The sequence below is a fragment of the Hemicordylus capensis genome, chromosome 4 (genome assembly GCF_027244095.1).
Source record: "Hemicordylus capensis ecotype Gifberg chromosome 4, rHemCap1.1.pri, whole genome shotgun sequence".
Taxonomy (NCBI): domain Eukaryota; kingdom Metazoa; phylum Chordata; class Lepidosauria; order Squamata; family Cordylidae; genus Hemicordylus; species Hemicordylus capensis.
In genome coordinates, this window is record NC_069660.1 from 282,916,073 (window position 1) to 282,934,724 (window position 18,652).

The following is an 18,652-nucleotide window of genomic DNA, read 5'->3' on the forward strand; positions in this document are numbered from 1 at the left end:
CTCTCCCTGATTTAAAATGCCATGCTGAGACCCAGTCATTCTAGACATCAAATTGTTAGAACTTAGCATGAAAGCAAGTAAGAAGCTCAAGAGCTGGTGCTGTCTGATAAATATTAATGATCTGAAACGGGGGATTCAGAAAAATGAAGTACCCTTAAAATGCTCTGGAGTTGAAAATCGTCAGCACTATTATGGTTTTCTCCTTCAAATAATAAATGATTCAACAACTGTACGGTTGCCATGGGGACAGCTTCTCATTGAGCCTAAAATTACCAAGCTGCTGACAAGCCCCTATTTTTAGTATCAGCAGATGTGCCTCTTTAAAAACAGTGGAGATCTATGCTGTGTGCAGTGCATGCTGTGTGTGTGTGTGCAGATAAGTGAGCAAGTATTCCAAGTTGTTATTATTATTTGTAAAGTACTATCCGTACACACTGAATAACTTTACAGAGTAACATGAGCAAAATAGGACAAGTCCTTGTGCCCACTAAATTTATAATTGAAATTTAAATGTAAAGGAGACAACAGCAGAAAGGGCAAGAAGGAACGTCAGTAAGGACATCTATGAATGAAAAATGTGTCCCATCTTCATGATAAAGTAAGGGTCCAAAACCAGACGTAACACAAAAAATCTGTGATCAGATCTCCCATCTTTAACAGCAGAGTAGCTGCAGGGGGCTCCCATCTGGATCAGAGCAGCAGCTCTGGAGAACAGGACATTTTAAAATCTTTTCCCTATATAATTTCCTGATCTAAATTGTGCCTCCTCAGCTGCTCTTAGACCTGCTGAGGGGAAAATACAGGTATGCTATAGGTACCTCCATGTAAACTGAAGTTTATTGGCCAAATAGTTCTCAGATAAGTGCTGATAAAGAGGCAAATGATGAAATGAAAAACAACAAAAATGAAGCTGAACCAGGGAGAAGAGCCTATACGATCAGAATGGGATAATTTGCTGCAGTAATAAGAGTGTCCTGCTGTCAGTATATTACATCAGCTGCTGGGTTGCTTGCTGCAGTTGTCACACATATTAGACAGACGTAAACCTGGCACTCCTGATCTCTCAAGTGCCAGCCTTTTTCATGTAGTTCACACAATATAGAAGTGAAAAGCTAACAGCTAAGGAAGGTGCTAAAGCTAGGGGATTCTCGCTATTGTTCCACACATTGTCTGTTTTTGCAGCCGTCTCACTATTACTGAGGACAGATATCACTGTGGTGCAACACACCACATCATCAGGAGTGGGGGTGAAGTTCCCGCCAAAAAGTAAAGAGGAGAAGATGCTTGCAGTGCTCCTGACAAGGTCTCTGCACACACACACACACAAAACCCATTATTCATTCATTCATTCATTTGTTTGTTTGTTTGTTTGCTGTTGCATTTATATACCGCCTTTCATTAAAAACAATCGCAAGGCGGTTTACAAAGGTTAAAAAACATACAATAAAATGACAATAAAAGTATTAAGCTAAAAATATAAAAACAAACCAAATTTAAAATCTATAAAATGCAAGCATAAAAACCATACAACAGGTAAAAACACATAGAAGCAGCAATAAAAACAATTATGTAAAAGCCTGGATAAAATGCCAAGATTTAACAAGCTTTCTAAAAGCTGTGATGGAGTCCGAGGAGCGAATGGCCACTGGGAGAGCATTCCAAAGTCTGGGGGCAGCAACAGAGAAGGCCCTGTCCCAAGTGCACAACAGCTGGGCCTCCCTCATTGTCGGCACCCGGAGCAGGGCCCCCTCAGATGTCCTCGTCAAGCGGGCAGCAACCCTTGGGAGCAGGTGGCCCCTCAAGTACCCCGGGCCCAAACCATTAAGGGCTTTAAAGGTCAAAACCAGCACCTTGAATTGGACCCGGAAACTAATTGGCAGCCAGTGCAACTCTTTCAGAATGGGTGTGATGTGCTCCCAACGGGCAGCTCCGGATAAAACCCTAGCTGCTGCATTTTGCACTAGCTGCAGTTTCCGGATATTCTTCAAGGGCAGCCCCACGTAGAGCGCGTTACAGTAATCCATCCGCAACGTGACTAAGGCGTGGGTAACCGTGGCCAGATCTGCCTTCTCGAGAAAGGGATGCAGCTGGCACACTAGCCGAAGCCACCGCCTCCACCTGAGCTTCCAAAAGCAGAGCCGAGTCCAGTAGTACCCTCAAGCTGCGTACTTGCTCCTTCAAGGGGAGTGCAACCCCATCCAGAACCGGTAAAATCTCCTCATCCCGATTGGATCTTCTGCTGACCAACAGTACCTCCGTCTTGTCCGGATTCAACTTCAGTTTATTAGCCCACATCCAACTCATCATGGCCTCCAGCCCCCGATTCAGGACATCGACCGCCTCCCTAGGATCAGGTGACAAGGAGAGATAGAGCTGAGTGTCATCTGCATATTGCTGACAACTCAGTCCAAGTCCCTGGATGACCTCTCCCAGCGGCTTCATGTAGATGTTGAACAGCATGGGGGACAAGACTGAACCCTGCAGGACCCCACAGGCCAACGGCCACGGGGCCGAGCAGTAGTCCCCCAGCACCACCTTCTGGACCCTCCCCCCAAGAAAGGACCAGAACCACTGCAGTGCAGTACCTCCGATTCCCATACTCGAGAGGCGGCCCAGAAGGATACCATGGTCGATGGTATTGAACGCCGCCGAGGAGTCCAGCAGAACCAACAGGGATGCACTCCCCCTGTCTAGTTCCCGGCGTAGCTCATCCACTAAAGTGACCAAGGCAGTCTCAGTCCCATATCCGGGGCAGAAGCCAGATTGAAGAGGGTCCAGATAATCCGTATCATCCAAGACCCTCTGCAGCTGGGATGCCACCACATGCTCTGTCACCTTGCCCCAAAAGGGAAGGTTAGATACAGGTTGATAGTTGTCCAGGTTAGAGGGATCAAGGGAGGGCTTTTTTAATAGTGGTCTTACACTGCACAGGATCTTGTCCACATCCTCAGGCCGCACCTACTGAAAAGAATCCAACACAATGGGACCAGATGGGACCTTAGACACATCTGCCGGAACTGCCAAAACTCTGGAGTCCAGGTCAGCACGAATGCAAGCGACTTTATCTGCAAAGTGGCAGGCAAACTGATCACAGTGAGCTGTAGATGATTCCTCCCCCATTACCTCGGGGGGATGCGTGGAGCAATGTTTTTACCACACGAAATAGCTCTGTTTGTCTGCACTGAGCAGATGCAATGGAGGCAGAGAAAAAACATTTCTTCGCCACCCCCACTGCCACGGAGTAGTCCCTAAAATGGGCTCTAGCCTGTGTTTGGTCAGAGTCGTCATGACTCTTCCTCCAGCGTCGTTCCAGCCGTCGCCCGAGTTGCTTCATCGCCCTAAGCTCTGAGGAAAACCAAGGAGCAGATCGGGCTCCACCAAGCCGGAGAGGGCATCTCTCCAGCCTGGGCCATCTCTCCATTCCAGAGATCAACCTGGGCCTCGACAGGGTCACCAGCTCTGGACCCTGGAAACTCCCCAAGGGCCATCTGGAATCCAAGCGGATCCATATGCCTCCAGGGGCGGACCATCCTAATCGGTCCACCACCCCTTCAGAGGGCAGATGGAGCAGTCAAACTAAACTCCACCAGATGATGATCTGTCCATGACAAAGGAGTGGTCTCAAATTCCCCCACCTCCAGATCATTTATTTCCCGCTCGGCAAAAACCAGATCCAGAGTATGTCCTGCCATGTGGGTAGGGCCCGATACCAACTGAGACAGGCCTATTGTTGTCATGGAGGCCATGAAATCCTGAGTCGCACCCACTAGGGGGGCCTCAGCGTGGACATTGAAATCCCCCAAAACAATAAGCTTGGGGGAACCCAAGGCCACCTCCGAGACCACCCCTGCCAGCTCAGGTAGGGAGACTGAAGTGCAGTGGGGTGGTCGGTACACCAGCAAAATCCCCAGCCTATCTCGGAGGCCCACCCTCAAGGACAAACACTCAAAATTCTGAGAATGCCTGACTGGGCACCTGGAAACGGAGGATCTCTCGAAAGATGACTGTAACGCCCCCTCCCCGACTCTCAAGGCGGGGCTGTTGCACGATCTGGAAACCTGGAGGACAGAGCTGAGAGAGACCAACCCCACCCAGCTCATCCAACCAGGTCTCCGTCATACATACCAGGTCAGCACGCTCATCCACAATCAAATCATGGATGAGAGAGGTTTTTGCATTGACTGACCTGGCGTTCAGCAGCAGCACCCTAATCCTCGAGGGAGTGTTCTCAGAGCTCCAGGGGGTCAGAGGGTTGGGAGAAGAGCTGGGAAAAGGAACAGGCCTCAGTTGCCTGCACCGTTTCCCCCTGTAACGGCCTGCCCAACTCCCACCGCCATACCTCCCTCTGCCAGCTACCTATGATATTGCTGCCCCCACTCCATCACCACTTTTCTGCCCTCCCAGACACATTAGTGTGAAGCACAGAGACCACACTGAAGAATCTATCTGATAGGGCATTGCAGGGCATGAGTTCCAAACAGCATGAGATGACTGTTTACATGAAATGGCACATGGGTTAGGGAAACCTTGGAAAATTTATACATTTAGCAAATTATCTATGAAACCTTCTTTAGCTGTGCACATAACACAAAAAACCTTTCTCGGGTGTGCATGTTAGGTGTACATAACTCATGGGTGACGTACCATGCTATCTTCAACCCTTAGAAAAGAGGGTTTCTTTTTATGATATTATCTTAGAAACTTGGAGCACACATGACCATCACCAGTATGCTACCAGAGGCAGCTTCTTTGATGGGTGATAGTGTACCAAACTCCCACCTTGAGGGCAAAACACTTCCAATTAAAAATCAATAAGCACTGATTTTTATGGACATAGCAAGCTGCCTTATACCAAGTCAGACCACGGAACCATCCAGCTCAGTATTGTCTGACACTAGCAGCATCTCTTCAGGGATTCAGACAAGGATCTTTTCCAGCTCTACCTGGAAGTTTTTCACATAGGGCTTTTAAAGCCCTTTAACGCGCATCTTCACCGGAATGGAGGGGGTGCATCCACATATCGGCCAGATTTACCCCAAAGTCCCTGCAAGTTATTGGGGAGCAGTTCACACACAATTCGGGTTTTTCACAGTGTGTTAGAGTGCAGGCGCAGCTCATGAACTCTCCTCTGGGGGGGGGGGGGGGGGCGGCAGGCAGCTTCTTTAAGGTAAACAGAGCTGGTGCACCGTGCCGCCCAGCAGCCCCCGTGGCGGGGCATCACCTGCGCCACTCACCTGGCTGCTGGCGTCGGCTTGCCTCCACGGGAGCCAGGTGAGTGGCGGAGGTGATTCCCCGCCACGGGGGCTGCTGGGCAGCATGGAGCACCGGCTCCGTTTACCTTAAAGAAGCCGCCTGCCGCCGCCCTGGAGGCACGTTCATGAGCCACACCAGTTAGAGTGTAGCCTCTGGGGTTAAAAAAAATCCATTACTTGTGTCAGTTTTTTTGGACAACTTTGAGTTTGCAGTAAAGCCTCCCAGTAAACCTACAATAAAGCCTGCTTTGTGTAAAGGTCCCTGGAGATGCAAGGGACCTTCTGCATGCACAGCAGATGCTCTGCTACTGAGCCATGGCATGTCCTGTTACTTCTTGCTAGATTGTCTGGCCCTCAAGATGGCAGTTGGAACCTAAGGTTCTGAGACTGAAGCATCTAATCATGCAACCCTAGTTGACGATGTGATGAGAAAACAGCAGATATGGCTGTCTATCACACAGGACAGTCTTTTGGAAGGTTCCATAAGAATATTTTGAGTACAATCCAGCCACAGTGAAACATAAGAACAATATTTTCCCCTGAACCAGTCCTTGAAATTAAAAGGGGAACATAGGAAGCTGCCATATACTGAGTCAGACCATTGGTCTATCTAGCTCAGTATTGTCTTCACAGACTGCCAGCAGCTTCTCCAAGGTTGCAGGCAGGAATCTCTCTCAGCCCTATCTTGGGAGATGCCAGGGAGGGAACTTGGAACCTTCTGATACTCTTCCCAGAGTGGCCCCATCCTCTGGGGGGAATATCTTACAGTGCTCACACTTCTAGTCTCCCATTCATTTGTAACCAGGGTGGACTCTGCTTAGCTAAGGAGACAAATCATGCTTGCTACCACAAGACCAGCTCTCCTCCCATGCCAAGAGTGCATATATCCTTACATTTCCCAGTACATCCCAACATCTTCCCATTGTGTTCCTTTATTGCCTGGGGGAACCGTTCATTTAAATACTCTTTGGGTTGTGTTCAGACAAACTTATCTCCCCTGCACAGAATAAAGGAATATGCAGAAATATTGTCCAAACTGACCCACTGATTTCAATGGGAGGTTTGAGTACATGCTTAACTTGTCCACTAAAAACACTAATAATAATAAACAAGGTGTAACTATTGATTATTTTTACAATTTTATCCCACCTTTCCTCCAAGGAGCTTAGGACAGTGTTTAAGGTTCTTCCCCCCACATTATCCTTGGAATAACCTTGTGTGACAGGGTTAGGGTGAGAGATGGTGACTAGGCTAAGGTCACTCAGTAAGCTTCATGCAGGAGCATGACGCTTACTGATAATTGAAAGAGAGGGGAGAAACATCCTTGGGCCCCTGAGAAAAGACAGCTTGGTGACAACTTGTTCTTTACTCTCTCCTCCACAACAAGATAAATAGCTGCAGGCAATTCATCTTGGCTTCAAGGGAATCAAGAGGGGAAGAGGAGTATCAAGAAGCATCCCTCCTTTCCTCTCCACTGGTTGGCTAGTACTCAGGTTCAACCCTCAGCCTGACTGACAGGAAGGAGAATGCATCTTCACATCCCAGGGGGCCCACATAAACCTTTCTACACACCAGTTTCATGGCTGTCTGAGTGGGAATTCGAATCTGGTTCATCCTGAGCCAAGAATGACCAACATACTACTCTTAGCGCTACATGCAGTTCACAACAACTTCAGAAGCAGGAGAGCTCATATGACTTTTCATTAGCTGGAAACAAATAAAGCAACATACACAATCTTTTTAAAACGAGCATTATTAGTTCTGTAGAAAGGAAACTAGTGTCTAATACAGGACTGGGCTTTCATTTTGAAAAACGTACAATGATGTTTTTTCTTCCTGCCACTTAATAAATGTTTCTTAAAACCTAAGCAACCACTGAAAAAACAGGGAGCTTAACATATCTGCAGGAACACATAGATCATAAAATGGTTGGTTTGTAACAAAAAATCATTATCTCCTGCTTCCTTACAATGTCTTCTGGTACTTTTCCCATGATGATATAAAACAAGAATTTGCATTTCTGTAATAAAAAGACAAAGGTTTTTTTGGTATCTTAGAAACTAATGCTGTTTAGAACAGCAAAAAGAAGTGGAAAAGCTTTTCTGGATTGTCCCACTTGAGGCTGTAATGTGGAAATGCTTGATATTTGAATTGCCCTCTCCTGCATAAAACTCCTTGCAGATAGACACCTAGCATATCAGGAAAAGGGTTTCAGTTCTCTCTCCCTGATATGCTAGTTTTCTATGTGAATAAAATTTATCCCCCCAACTCCCAGGGAATGGGAATGGGAAGAGTGTTCAAACATGTGCCCCCCCCATACAATCAGAAGTAATACAATCCAGGAAAAGCTTTACCACATGATTCTTATGATCATATATACACTACAGAAGCTATCCCTTCTGCATTAATTAGATGCATGGAGGAGGGAGGAGAGCGATGCCAGCTAGCCATGCCCCCCATGCTAATGCTTCCACTGGCCACACATTCCTGCATGTTCAGCATTTGTTTGCACAAGCCAGGCAATGCTAGCATTCAGTGCTATCCTATGCAGACACACACTGAATATGCAGGCGCTCATGGAGCATAGCCAGCAGGTGCATTAACATGTGGACAAGGCTAGTCGACATGCTTCTGTTCCCCCCTCCACACACTCAGTGAACATAGAAGAGGTCATTTCTGGAGTGGGCCAAAAATTGTCCTTAATATAAATGAGTTTGGTAGGCAAACAATTCTTACTTAAGAATGCTCATGCCACACACTAACCTCATTAGTCAACGCCACATTTTGTTTTCCTTAACAGGTTTAACAGAACTACTTTTCTAGAACTTATTTCTGAGGTGTCTTTCAAAAATACTGAAGCACTTTACAGATTTAATCATGAAACCCTACAACAGCGGAGTACTCATTTCAGACAGAACTAAATTGAGATGGCCCAAGGTAGTTCTACTCCAAGAAGAAAGAAAGAATAGATAGAAGAGATGAAAGCCAGGTAATCTCCACTCCCTGCAGAAATGAGCAATGTTTCATCAGCACATGATGTCCTTGTTTGCGTTAACATATCACAAGTTCCCATATAGCCTTGCATTCAAAACATTTATCTGTGAGTTTTATCTAATCAGTTGCTAAACCTCTATATCAAAGTCATATGTAGTCTAGGGGTTACACCCTGCATCAGATTAGGCTAATTAAAGAACCATTCATCCAGTTCATCTTTGTAAGACATTCAATTTTTTTTTAATTCCTTGAATGGAATTAGGTGTGCCAACTGTCTTTCCCCCCTGGTCTTGCTCCCTTACCTGCTAGACATCTTTCTTCTCCATCATGGCCAAGCTTAATCTGCTAAATTTCTGCATTTTAGGCTGCTTTTTTAATGATTGGTTTAAAAAGAAGTTGGCTAAGTAGAGGGATCCACCCACCTAAAATAATTGATGTGAAGGAACAGAAGTCTGACTCATATTGTTCTCAACAACAATGTTGTTGTTTTAAATAAAGGAAAGCCAGATGTATACACTTACAAATACTCAGTCCCATTAAAAAGGAAAAAAAGAAGGAAGGATTGTGCCATTGAGTCTGTGATCTTAGCGATGACATTCAATGTGATTTTCTTGGTAGAATACAGGCATGGCTTAACAGTGCCTTCTCCTGAGGGCCACATAGTATGAGATGATGCCTTTCAGCACCTCCCTATATTGCTGCTGCTCATCAGTAAAGGTGACCACAAATGTATTTACTATGCACAGTCTGGGAAGCACACTTGCGGGGATTTGAACTAATAGCCTCTTGCACTCTAGGCAAGCTGCTTCCCCCATTAAACTGCACAATAAACTCATTGCCAGATTCTCACCTCTCCCACAGAAGGCTTTCAGAGGGGATTTCAAACCACATTATGGAAAAGTCCATCAAAGGCTACTAGTTAGGATGGCTGGATGAAACCTCTGGGTTCGGAGCATGCATGCCACTGAATATCAGATGCTAGAGAGAAACAGCAGGAGTTCCCTTCAACCCTGCTTGTAAGCTACCTGGTACAATGACAGCCAAGACGTCCTCCACATGCCTGAAGCAGGGCACCAAATGCTGCCTGTGCGCGCATGCGCGCGCGCGCGCACACACACACACACACACACACTTGCCTCTTCCTCTCTCTTTGTGGCAGAAACAGCTACTGCTGCCACCTGACTTAGTACACACTCTCCCACATTTTCTACCCACACCATCCTCCACATTTTCCACCCTAACCACACTAATTATGAAAAGGGAGACAGAACGCGAAAAGAAATTTTGAAAGGACAGTACAGTGCTGGAGTACTCTGCTGCCCTTTCTGACATTTCTTCTTCTGCTCCATTCCCCTTAACTGGGCCAACAGCATGGAAGTGAAGCACAGGAGGTTACACACCCAGTTAAGCAACTGCAAAGGAGGAGGAGGAGGAGGAAGAAGCAGAGGAGGAGAACCATTTCGGAGAGCAGCTCTTCTGCCAAGCAGTGACTGTGGCATTGCTTGGAAAGAACTGCTCAGATGATGGCAGAAGGAGACTGGTGAGGGGCATCTTGCCTCTCCACGACTACTCCCTCACCTTGCCTCATGGAAGGACCGCCCTTGCACAGGTGGCATCTAGTTGGCCGCTGTGGGAAGCAGGGTTGTTTTGAGGTTAAACATAACCATGTACACCGCTCTGGACTCCTTGGAGGAAGAGTGGGATATAAATGTTAAAACGCGTGCACACCACACACACACACTTTTAAATGTTGCCTCATGTTAGCCCCACCACTACCAGAAATAGAAAGGTTACACATCAGGAAGAAAGAGTTTAGTTTAGACCTTTGCCTGCTATGATGGTTTTCTATGTGCAGGGAGAGAATTCAAAAATGTGGTCCCTCCACCTGTAGTCTAAAATGGTGCTGTCTGTTCTACTACCTCATCCTATCATATGTACAGACCTGGCCACAGCCATCAGAAATGTTAAGCAATGACATTTTCTGAGAGGAAGCCGACTTTCACTTGTATGCCCCCCCTTCACTTCCCACCCCTATAAGTATTTCCCACCCCCTCAGCACATTCCTTCATCCACCTACCTAAGACATATCATACGGGAATCATTATACAGGCCTGCCTCACTAGGCTGCTTTCAGATAATGTAAGAAGTGCTTCCAGGATATCTGAAAATACACATGTAAAGAAAACTGAAGACAACAAATAATGAAATGTGCTTTATAAATGCTACATGTTCTTTTTACAAATACGTTCACCTCAAAAATAAGACACCTAATTGTGAGGGAAAGTTTCTTTGATAAATATGTAGATATTATCCATAACTGTGTTATAAAAGCGTTCAGACAATATCGTCTATCAGAATGTGGTGCAATGGGCCAGGGAGACGCAAGTGTTGTTCAGCTACACCATTACCAAGCACTGGGCTAGCCTGAGTGGCCCATTATTTCTCAGCCTTGGCTCTAATTTGTAAAAATAGCAATAGTAGGAGCTCATCTCATTGCATAGCTACGGGGCAAATGTGATAAGGATTGCAAGAAACATTTTGCATGTTAGAACTGCTATGGAAATGCTGATTAGCAGTTATATATTAACTAGAAACATGCTTGTCACTATGAGAGGTGGGGGTGGGGCACAAAGAGGGAGGCCCGATATACTGCAGTAGCCCCTGAATGGGGGCATAAGATGTCTTACTCCCCATGCTCCCCACTCCCTCAGCAGAGGTTAGGTTACCCATTATCAAGATGGAGAAAGATTATTTCCTCCCTACCCCAAAGCAATGGTGCCTCCAAGACCAGTGGTTTACTTTATGCCATAAAGTGAATTCCTAGAGTAGAATATTACCAGCTAGACCAGGTAGTCCCAGGTTATGCCATAAAGTGAAAAGCACCTTTAAAAGCTTACAGCATCTTTTCAACGCACTGGCTGGATGGGCGATGGCTAGTGTTTCTTAGTTTAGTTACGTTACAGGTAAACAATCATCGAACAGTTTCAGGAATATACAAAATGCACACAAAAGAAACTGAAAGTCTAAATCAAAATCTGACTAAAACTTTCCCTAGACTAAACTTCCCAAAGCCAACGCCCAGGCTTCCTTTTCTTGAACTAACTATCCTGGTTGAGACTCAAGCCCCTGAAGTTCTATCTTCCAAGATGATGAGCTGCAGTCATCGTCCTTGCAGCTATCCTCCCTGGCCGCATGTGCTCTCCTGCACCTGCACCTGCACCTCCAGCCCAGCTTCTTCTAGCAAAGAAACTCACCTTCTTCCCAATGGCTCTCTAACTCCCACCCCCCTGGTGTGCTGATTGACTGAGCCCTGGAATTCACCGGTCTATCAGTCAGGACAGGGTTCATTTCCAGTTAACTCTTTAGCAGAGGAGTGACTGATCACTACATATGTTTATACTAAATAAATAAATTAACCAATAATAATGACAAATGCTAGGCAAACACATTTATAAAAAGAATACAGGTTTGTTAAGGCCATGCAATTCCACACCCCAAAATGAGGTACTAGACTGAGGTATATTGGTCCTGCATTCCTCCAGCTCTTACAATGTAATTGCCAAATTATTATCACCTCTAAAAACCCAGCTCCACTAATAACCACTTTATATATTTCACATACCCCAGTATAAATAGAGACCTATATACACTTTGTCTGTTAAAAGTGTATTAGAAGGGTCAGTCTGGTGATAAAACCCACCAATGTAAATGAGCATGGAGCTGCAGGCCTACAACCAAAAGTTCCTGAACTGTCTTTTGTCTACACACACACACACACAATCATTCAAGAGTAAACAGCCACAATTGATAACAGAATGGCAGCTGCTTCTGGTTCTTTACTTACTAATTGTAGCTACTTAAGATTTATGAAGAGCTTTCCACTCCACAAAGGATCTGCACGATAATTTTCTGAGCTGCACAATTTACATTTGTAGTGATGATCTGGGGGAAGAATTTGCGGGCTTCACATACTCCTATCCTGATCAGATAGGGCTGAGAGAGATTCCTGCCTGCAACTTTGGAGAGGCCGCTGCCAGTCTGTGTAGACAATACTGAGCTAGATGGACCAATAGTCTGACTCAGTATATGGCAGCTTCCTATGTTCCTGTACTATGCTAGTTTAATGGAACCATCTAAGAATGTCAGCAAACTGATCCACAAAGATAACCCATACTTGGTCTTTAAATTTGTGGGCTGCTTGTTTCCTTTTCTGATTCCCTGTCTCTCCCCCCACCCGACTAAATATTAAATGCTATAGAAGTTTTTATTCTCACTACAACCCGTTTTGTGAATACACAAAAGCTTCCAAAACAAATGTTTTATTCTACCCAAACTCAATCAGAACTGCAACATCTTTTTCTACTTGGAAAATGTGTTGTAGGGATGTGCACGGAACCGCGGCTGTGCAGTTCAAAGGTGGCGGGGGTGCCTCTTTAAGGGCGGGGGAGGGTGCACTTACCCTCCCGCCGCTTTTCCCCTGCGGTGCTCCTTACTGTTAAAAGCCTTCGGGGCGGCAGCATACCTCCCTGCCGCCCCATTGCCCTCCTTGGCCAGAAGTACCGGGCGCGCAGGCGCCTGTTGCATGTGCATACGGCAGACAGGCACCCACACACACGCAACGGCCGCATGCATGCCCAGTACTTCCAGCCAAAGAGGGCAACAGGGCAGCAGGGAGGTATGCTGCTGCCCTGAAGGCTTTTAACAGTAACGAGCGCCCGGCAGGGGGAAAGCGGCGGGAGGGATAAGTGCACCTTCCCCCACCCCCACCCTTAAAGAGGCACCCTCCCTCCATCGAACTTCAAACCAGCCCTGTGTTCAAACCTGTTTGGAGGCCCGTAAAAGGGCCTCCGAACAGGTTCATGCAGATCCCTAATGTGTTGCAGGAATCAGACAAAATGGCTTCAACAGCTAAATTTGTGTGTGTGTGTGTGTCTGTGTGTGAGGGTGGGGGGAGAGCAACTCATTATATTCACTTTTGAAATACATTTTGTAGACTTGTAACCTTGCCAGTTGTTGCCAAAGTGGTATGTCTGTAAAACAGAATGCTATTTGAAGATTGAAATAAAATGGGGTTTTTTTTAATTATTTAAACCCTGAGACTAATGAACAAAACCTCTCAACTGCCTCTCTCAGCTTTGCCCAGGTTAGATATGCTAACAATAATTTAAAAAAAGATATATCCTTTTGTTCAGTCTGATATAAAAGTGCTTTGTGTGTTTTTTCTGTTGAGCTGACAGACAAAATGCTAGCTCATGGTACACCATAGCATTATTTTCTCAAGTATCACCACAAAGAAAATACTAGCTATTGGCTTCATGTCCTGCTAGTGGTCTTCCAGCTAGCCACTTTCAGAGACAAGGTGCCAGACTAGAGCTGAACCTTTGGTGTTATCCAGCATGGCTCTAACTCACATAAAAGTTAAAGGTAACATTGCACCGTCAAGTCAGTGTCAACTCCCGGCAACCACAGAGCCATGTGGTTTTCTTTGGGAGAATACAGCAGGGGTTTATCATAGCCATCTCCCGCACAGTCTAAACAGGGCTGCTCAACTTCGGCCTTCCTGCAGATTGGCCTACAACTCCCATAACCCCTGGCTATTGGCCACTGTGGCTGGGGATTATAGGAGTTGTAGTCCAAAATCAGCCGGGGGGGCCTAAATTGACCAGGCTTGGGTGTTTCTTGCTTCCTAGGCGAGTTATTTCCCCGCTGCACCAACCTATGTCTTAAAAGATAGGAAAGCTGGTCTTGTGGTAGCAAACATGACTTGTCCCCTTAGCTAAGCAGGTTCATTCATGATTGCATTTGAATGGGAGACCACATATGAGCAGGGGATGAGCAGGGGATGGAGCCGCTCTGGGAAAGCAGAAGGTTTCAAGTTCCCTCCCTATCTTCTCCAAGATAGGGCTGAGAGAGATTCCTGCCTGAAACCTTGGAGAAGCGGCTGCCAGTCTGTGTAGACAATACTGAGCTAGATAGACCAATGTTCTGACTCAGAATATGGCAGCTTCCTATGTTCCTAAATGTTGAGTTGTTCCAGCTGACTTGCCCTAGAGATGGTATTCTTAACCGGTTTGCACCTAGAGACCCAATTCCCCCACCTGTTATATATATATTTTATAAACTTTAAAACAAAACTTTAAACTTTCTAATTTGCAGCTTCTAAAGTTGACTTTAATTGGATTTTGTTTTTAGTTAATTTCTATTAATTTTATCTGTTTTACTGATTTTGTGAGCTACCCCCAGTAGTAGTACTGGAGAGGCAGGGTATAAATATTTTAAATCAATAAGGCTCCAGTAAATATGAGAGAGAAAATACTCAGGCTAGTTATTTTTAAGAACTTTATTCTGGCTCATGAGGAAGCAAATTAAGTGCAGCAAAGATTTCCCACACACCACTTGGACCTACCCCATGGACACAGATTTAACAACCCCATATACAGACAAGGCAGGAAAGCAGAGGAGCCCTCTCAGACACTTATTTCATCATGAACACTTATGGTGATGGAGGATTTTACAAGGGCGTCTATATGATGTTATCTGCATCTCATGTATGATTTGCACTGTCAGGCCATGATCAGGCAAAAACAGTCATCAAACAGAAGATAGTGGACACTGAGTGCCAGGCTAACCTCAGCAGGGTTCCAGCCTTCCTATCCCCGGAAAGCCTCAGATACTTTGCCTCCTCCTCCGTGGCATACCTGTCACAGTTAGAAACCCCAAGCCAGAGAAGGGTTTTTACCCTCACCCACTGCTATGCCCTCCCCTCCTGGAAGGCAAATACAGAAAGATCCCAATGGCAGAAAGGCTTTGCCCCTGTGGCTCTGGGGAGGAAGAAACCACAGAACATAGTCTTCTCCTCTGCCCCCTTTTTAGAGACACTGGGGCCAAGCTTATTTCTCCCCTGCTTCACAAGTACTCTGGCTGCCCAAACCATGTCTATACCCGGTTGCTGCTTTCAGCCCTTTTTATTTATTTTTTTAAAATAGTAATTAGGGCTTACAATACATATTAATATTTCCTAGTAATTTTATAGAATATCTATAGTACTTAACATGCAGCAATTATAGTTAATAGTAATTTTAATGTAACATGACTTCAAAAAATTTTCTGATGACCACACCGTGTCATAATTGCTTTTAATCATGCTCTACTGTACTATCTCATGCCGGTCTTGGACCATAATAAAGATGATTGATTTGCACTGTCCTCTTATTTAACTATTTATTTGTTTGAATTGCTGAGATATTCTGACCTGGAAAACCTAGCAAATAGTATATGCTATGAGTAAAAGGTATGAACAGGCCATAGTGTAACTTGTGTGGGTCTGACAGAAGAGCAGTTTTCTGCACAGGTGGTGACACATTGGATGTTTACCATCCAACAGCACACTCACTGCCCCTTCCTTAATTCTTGCCATTGCCCTTTGTGATTCTTCTTTTAAAGCAAGGTCAGTATTATTGCTATTATGATCTTTCATTTCTTGTTTTTTATTTTCAAAAGTAAAAGTCCAGTCCTATTCACGTTCATTCAGACATCTCACTGTTGTTAATAGGACTTCCTCCCAAGGGAGAATCACAAGTTTTTGTGCAGGGCTGCCTTTTGAGTCACTTGCTGGAGGTTTTTGTTTACCTTGCTCCTATTGCAGCTATCGAAACATTAAAAAGTCATACCTGAAAACTTTAAAGTGTGAGCGAGCAGAACCTCATACTTCTCTACCTAAAGTTTGAGTGGTATAATATCCTCACAAGGGATTAATCTGCCTGCAACTTTTATCCAATTTTAACAAGAAACAAAAAGTTATTGGCATTGTGTTAGAGGGAGGATATGACCTTTAAAAAACCTTTTTAAAATGTGCCTACACAGAAGCCACTGGAGCCATTTCTCTCTTAAGGTGGGCGAGGGAATAATCACCTCAGCCAGGTCTGCCATACAAACAAGAGACACACACACAAAAGTTATGCATTTTCTATTATAATCTATAGCCAAAGTGGGGGGGGGGCACTATTTGTGTTTTATTGCTTTTTCTCCTATCCTCCCTGTTGTTCAAGGGCACCAATTCAACATACAATTTTTAAAATGGGGAAATGGTGAACTCAACAGCACTACAATACACATTTACTCCAAAGTTAGTCCCATTATGTTCAAGGGCTTCTCCTAGGTAAGCATGCATAGGATTGCAGCCAAGTCGTTAAAGTGGAACAACCCAGCATGAGTATATTTCAGGGAGTAATTATCTGCAACAATGTCTACAGAAGCAGGACGAACTTGAAACCACAAACATTTATTTCTTTTGGGGAAAGTGAGGCACCTTTTACCACGACAGTTACACACCTGCCTCATTCCAAGTTCCACAGGAGTCTTCAGGGCCCAGAGACAAAATTTTGAAATGGGCCCCTCACTGATACACACACACACACACACACACACACACACACACACACACACACTTCACAATATATAGTCATGTGACTTGCCTCTGGGGGGCCCCTCGAGGCGTGGGGGTCCCCAGGCAGCCACCTCCCCTTGCCTAATAGTAGTTACACAACTGCTTCAGGGGAAGATGCTAAGGAAGTTCAGTACACAGGACTTGTGTGGCAACCTAAGTGCAAAAAAGCCCTCCATTTAGAAGCATCCTAGGTTATTTCAGTTAGAAGGAAGGAGTGTGCATAGCAGTTATACAGAACTTTTTATGGAAGTGTAGCTTCACAGAATGAAAATGGTCATGAGCAGTGTTCCCTCTAAGGCTTGTGCATGCTCACACAGTTTTTGATGTCCACTCAGTTAATTTTAGATCCTGCTCATGTTTAATCAGGAAGGTCCCACTCTGAATGCATGTGTGCGCACACTGTCTTGATACTGCTGCCCAGAACAACTGCTTCCACACACATATGAAAAAAATTAGAGAACACTGGTCATGAAAGCAAACATTATCATCAGTTCAGATAGATATTGCCATAAAAGACTATTCACATTATTATATGTGAGATCATATAAAGGTTAACGTACAGCACAGAGAAGCATTATTCCCTGTATGTAGATAATAGCCACATTTTTCTTGTGCCAGATGAATAATTATGTCCTTCTCAATTGCTTGTATACTTCCTTATCAACAAATGTTCCTGTAAGAGACATGGAAGAGCAATAAAGGGATATATTAAAACCACACCGCATACTTGCTGTGAAGAGCAAATGCATGAATTATATTGTCTAATCTAACAGCTCAGGTACACTGTTAAAAAAAGTATGATCATTACATAAAGTTGTTTTTAGAATTACTGGCCCTTTTGTTTGTTTTACCTTTGCCATTCTTGGCTTGCACAATAATCCCTGAATAACTTTTGCTTTCATATTATGCAGAGTACAAACAGGATTGCAAAAAAAATTGACTTTGCCTGTTTAACAGACCTATTTTGTAACAGCTTTCTTTATATCCTCACCCCAAAGATCAAACGTGACCTAAACATGTCCTTTAGAGTAGAGGGTTACAAATATATATTTTAAGATCTATTTCCCTAATTTAAAGTATATGTAAGTAGTACATGGTTACTTAGAGGTCTGGGTTCAGAGATCTGCATTATATTCAGTACATGATGAAACAAGTTATGCAACAGCCAAACTAGATACAGCTGCATTCATACATTTGGGACAGCACAGGCCCTTACCCTTTTAATGCAGTTGGGACAGTTCCATGTTTAAACTCACAGATCTGCTGCCGCAGATTCTGCAGCTGGTTCTTTTGCTACACCACCTCTGCATTTCCTTATAAACCCACAGAACTGCACACCTGAAGAGCAGCTATTCAAATACTAAGCAGAATCCTTCACTTAACAATTCTTAGTAATGTTCTCCTCAATGCAACGGTTAACTTTTCTAGCCCTTTAAAAATTACTTGTTTCCTTTGGTAGAGTCAAGCAGAGGCACAAAATTTGCTCTAATTTACATTCACCAAGTCATTCAGATGCGACCCTCAAGTTATTTCAGAAGGAGAGGAGAGCTGGTCTTGTGGTAGCAAGCATGACTTTGTCCCCATAGCTAAGCAGGGTCTGCCCTCATTGCATATGAATGGGAGACTTGATGTGTGAGCACTGCAAGATATTCCCCTCAGGGGATGAAGCTGCTCTGGGAAGAGCAGAAGGTTTCAAGAACATATGTTTCCACTTAAGCTTACTGTAACTGTTAAGTTTCAGTAGTTCAATCGTTTGTAATTCTGAAGTGGAGAACAATCCAATAACCAAATTTCCAAAACCTGTTGATATTTCCACTTTCAATGAGTACTTTTGCAACCATGCCAATATTTAAAAGTGTCACAACCAAAATAAGATGTGTAAACAGAATTGTAGTTACAAAGAAAAGGCAATCCCGTTGTCCCCTCACATCTACATTCACAATGAACAATACTAGAAACA

General features: G+C 44.5%; 1 long non-coding RNA gene across 2 annotated transcripts; it reads right to left on the minus strand.

Annotated features, from left to right (window-relative positions):
* Positions 1-6,931: 6,931 nt before the first annotated feature.
* On the minus strand, positions 6,932-12,792 carry LOC128321990 (uncharacterized). 2 transcript variants are annotated; one of them, XR_008305458.1, is made up of 4 exons: positions 12,706-12,792; positions 12,091-12,188; positions 10,324-10,407; positions 6,932-7,272 (listed from the first exon to the last, which is right to left on the minus strand). It is a non-coding gene; the product is annotated as an uncharacterized LOC128321990 (long non-coding RNA). The 2 variants fall into 2 exon arrangements; XR_008305459.1 differs by lacking the exon at positions 12,091-12,188.
* Positions 12,793-18,652: the final 5,860 nt, after the last annotated feature.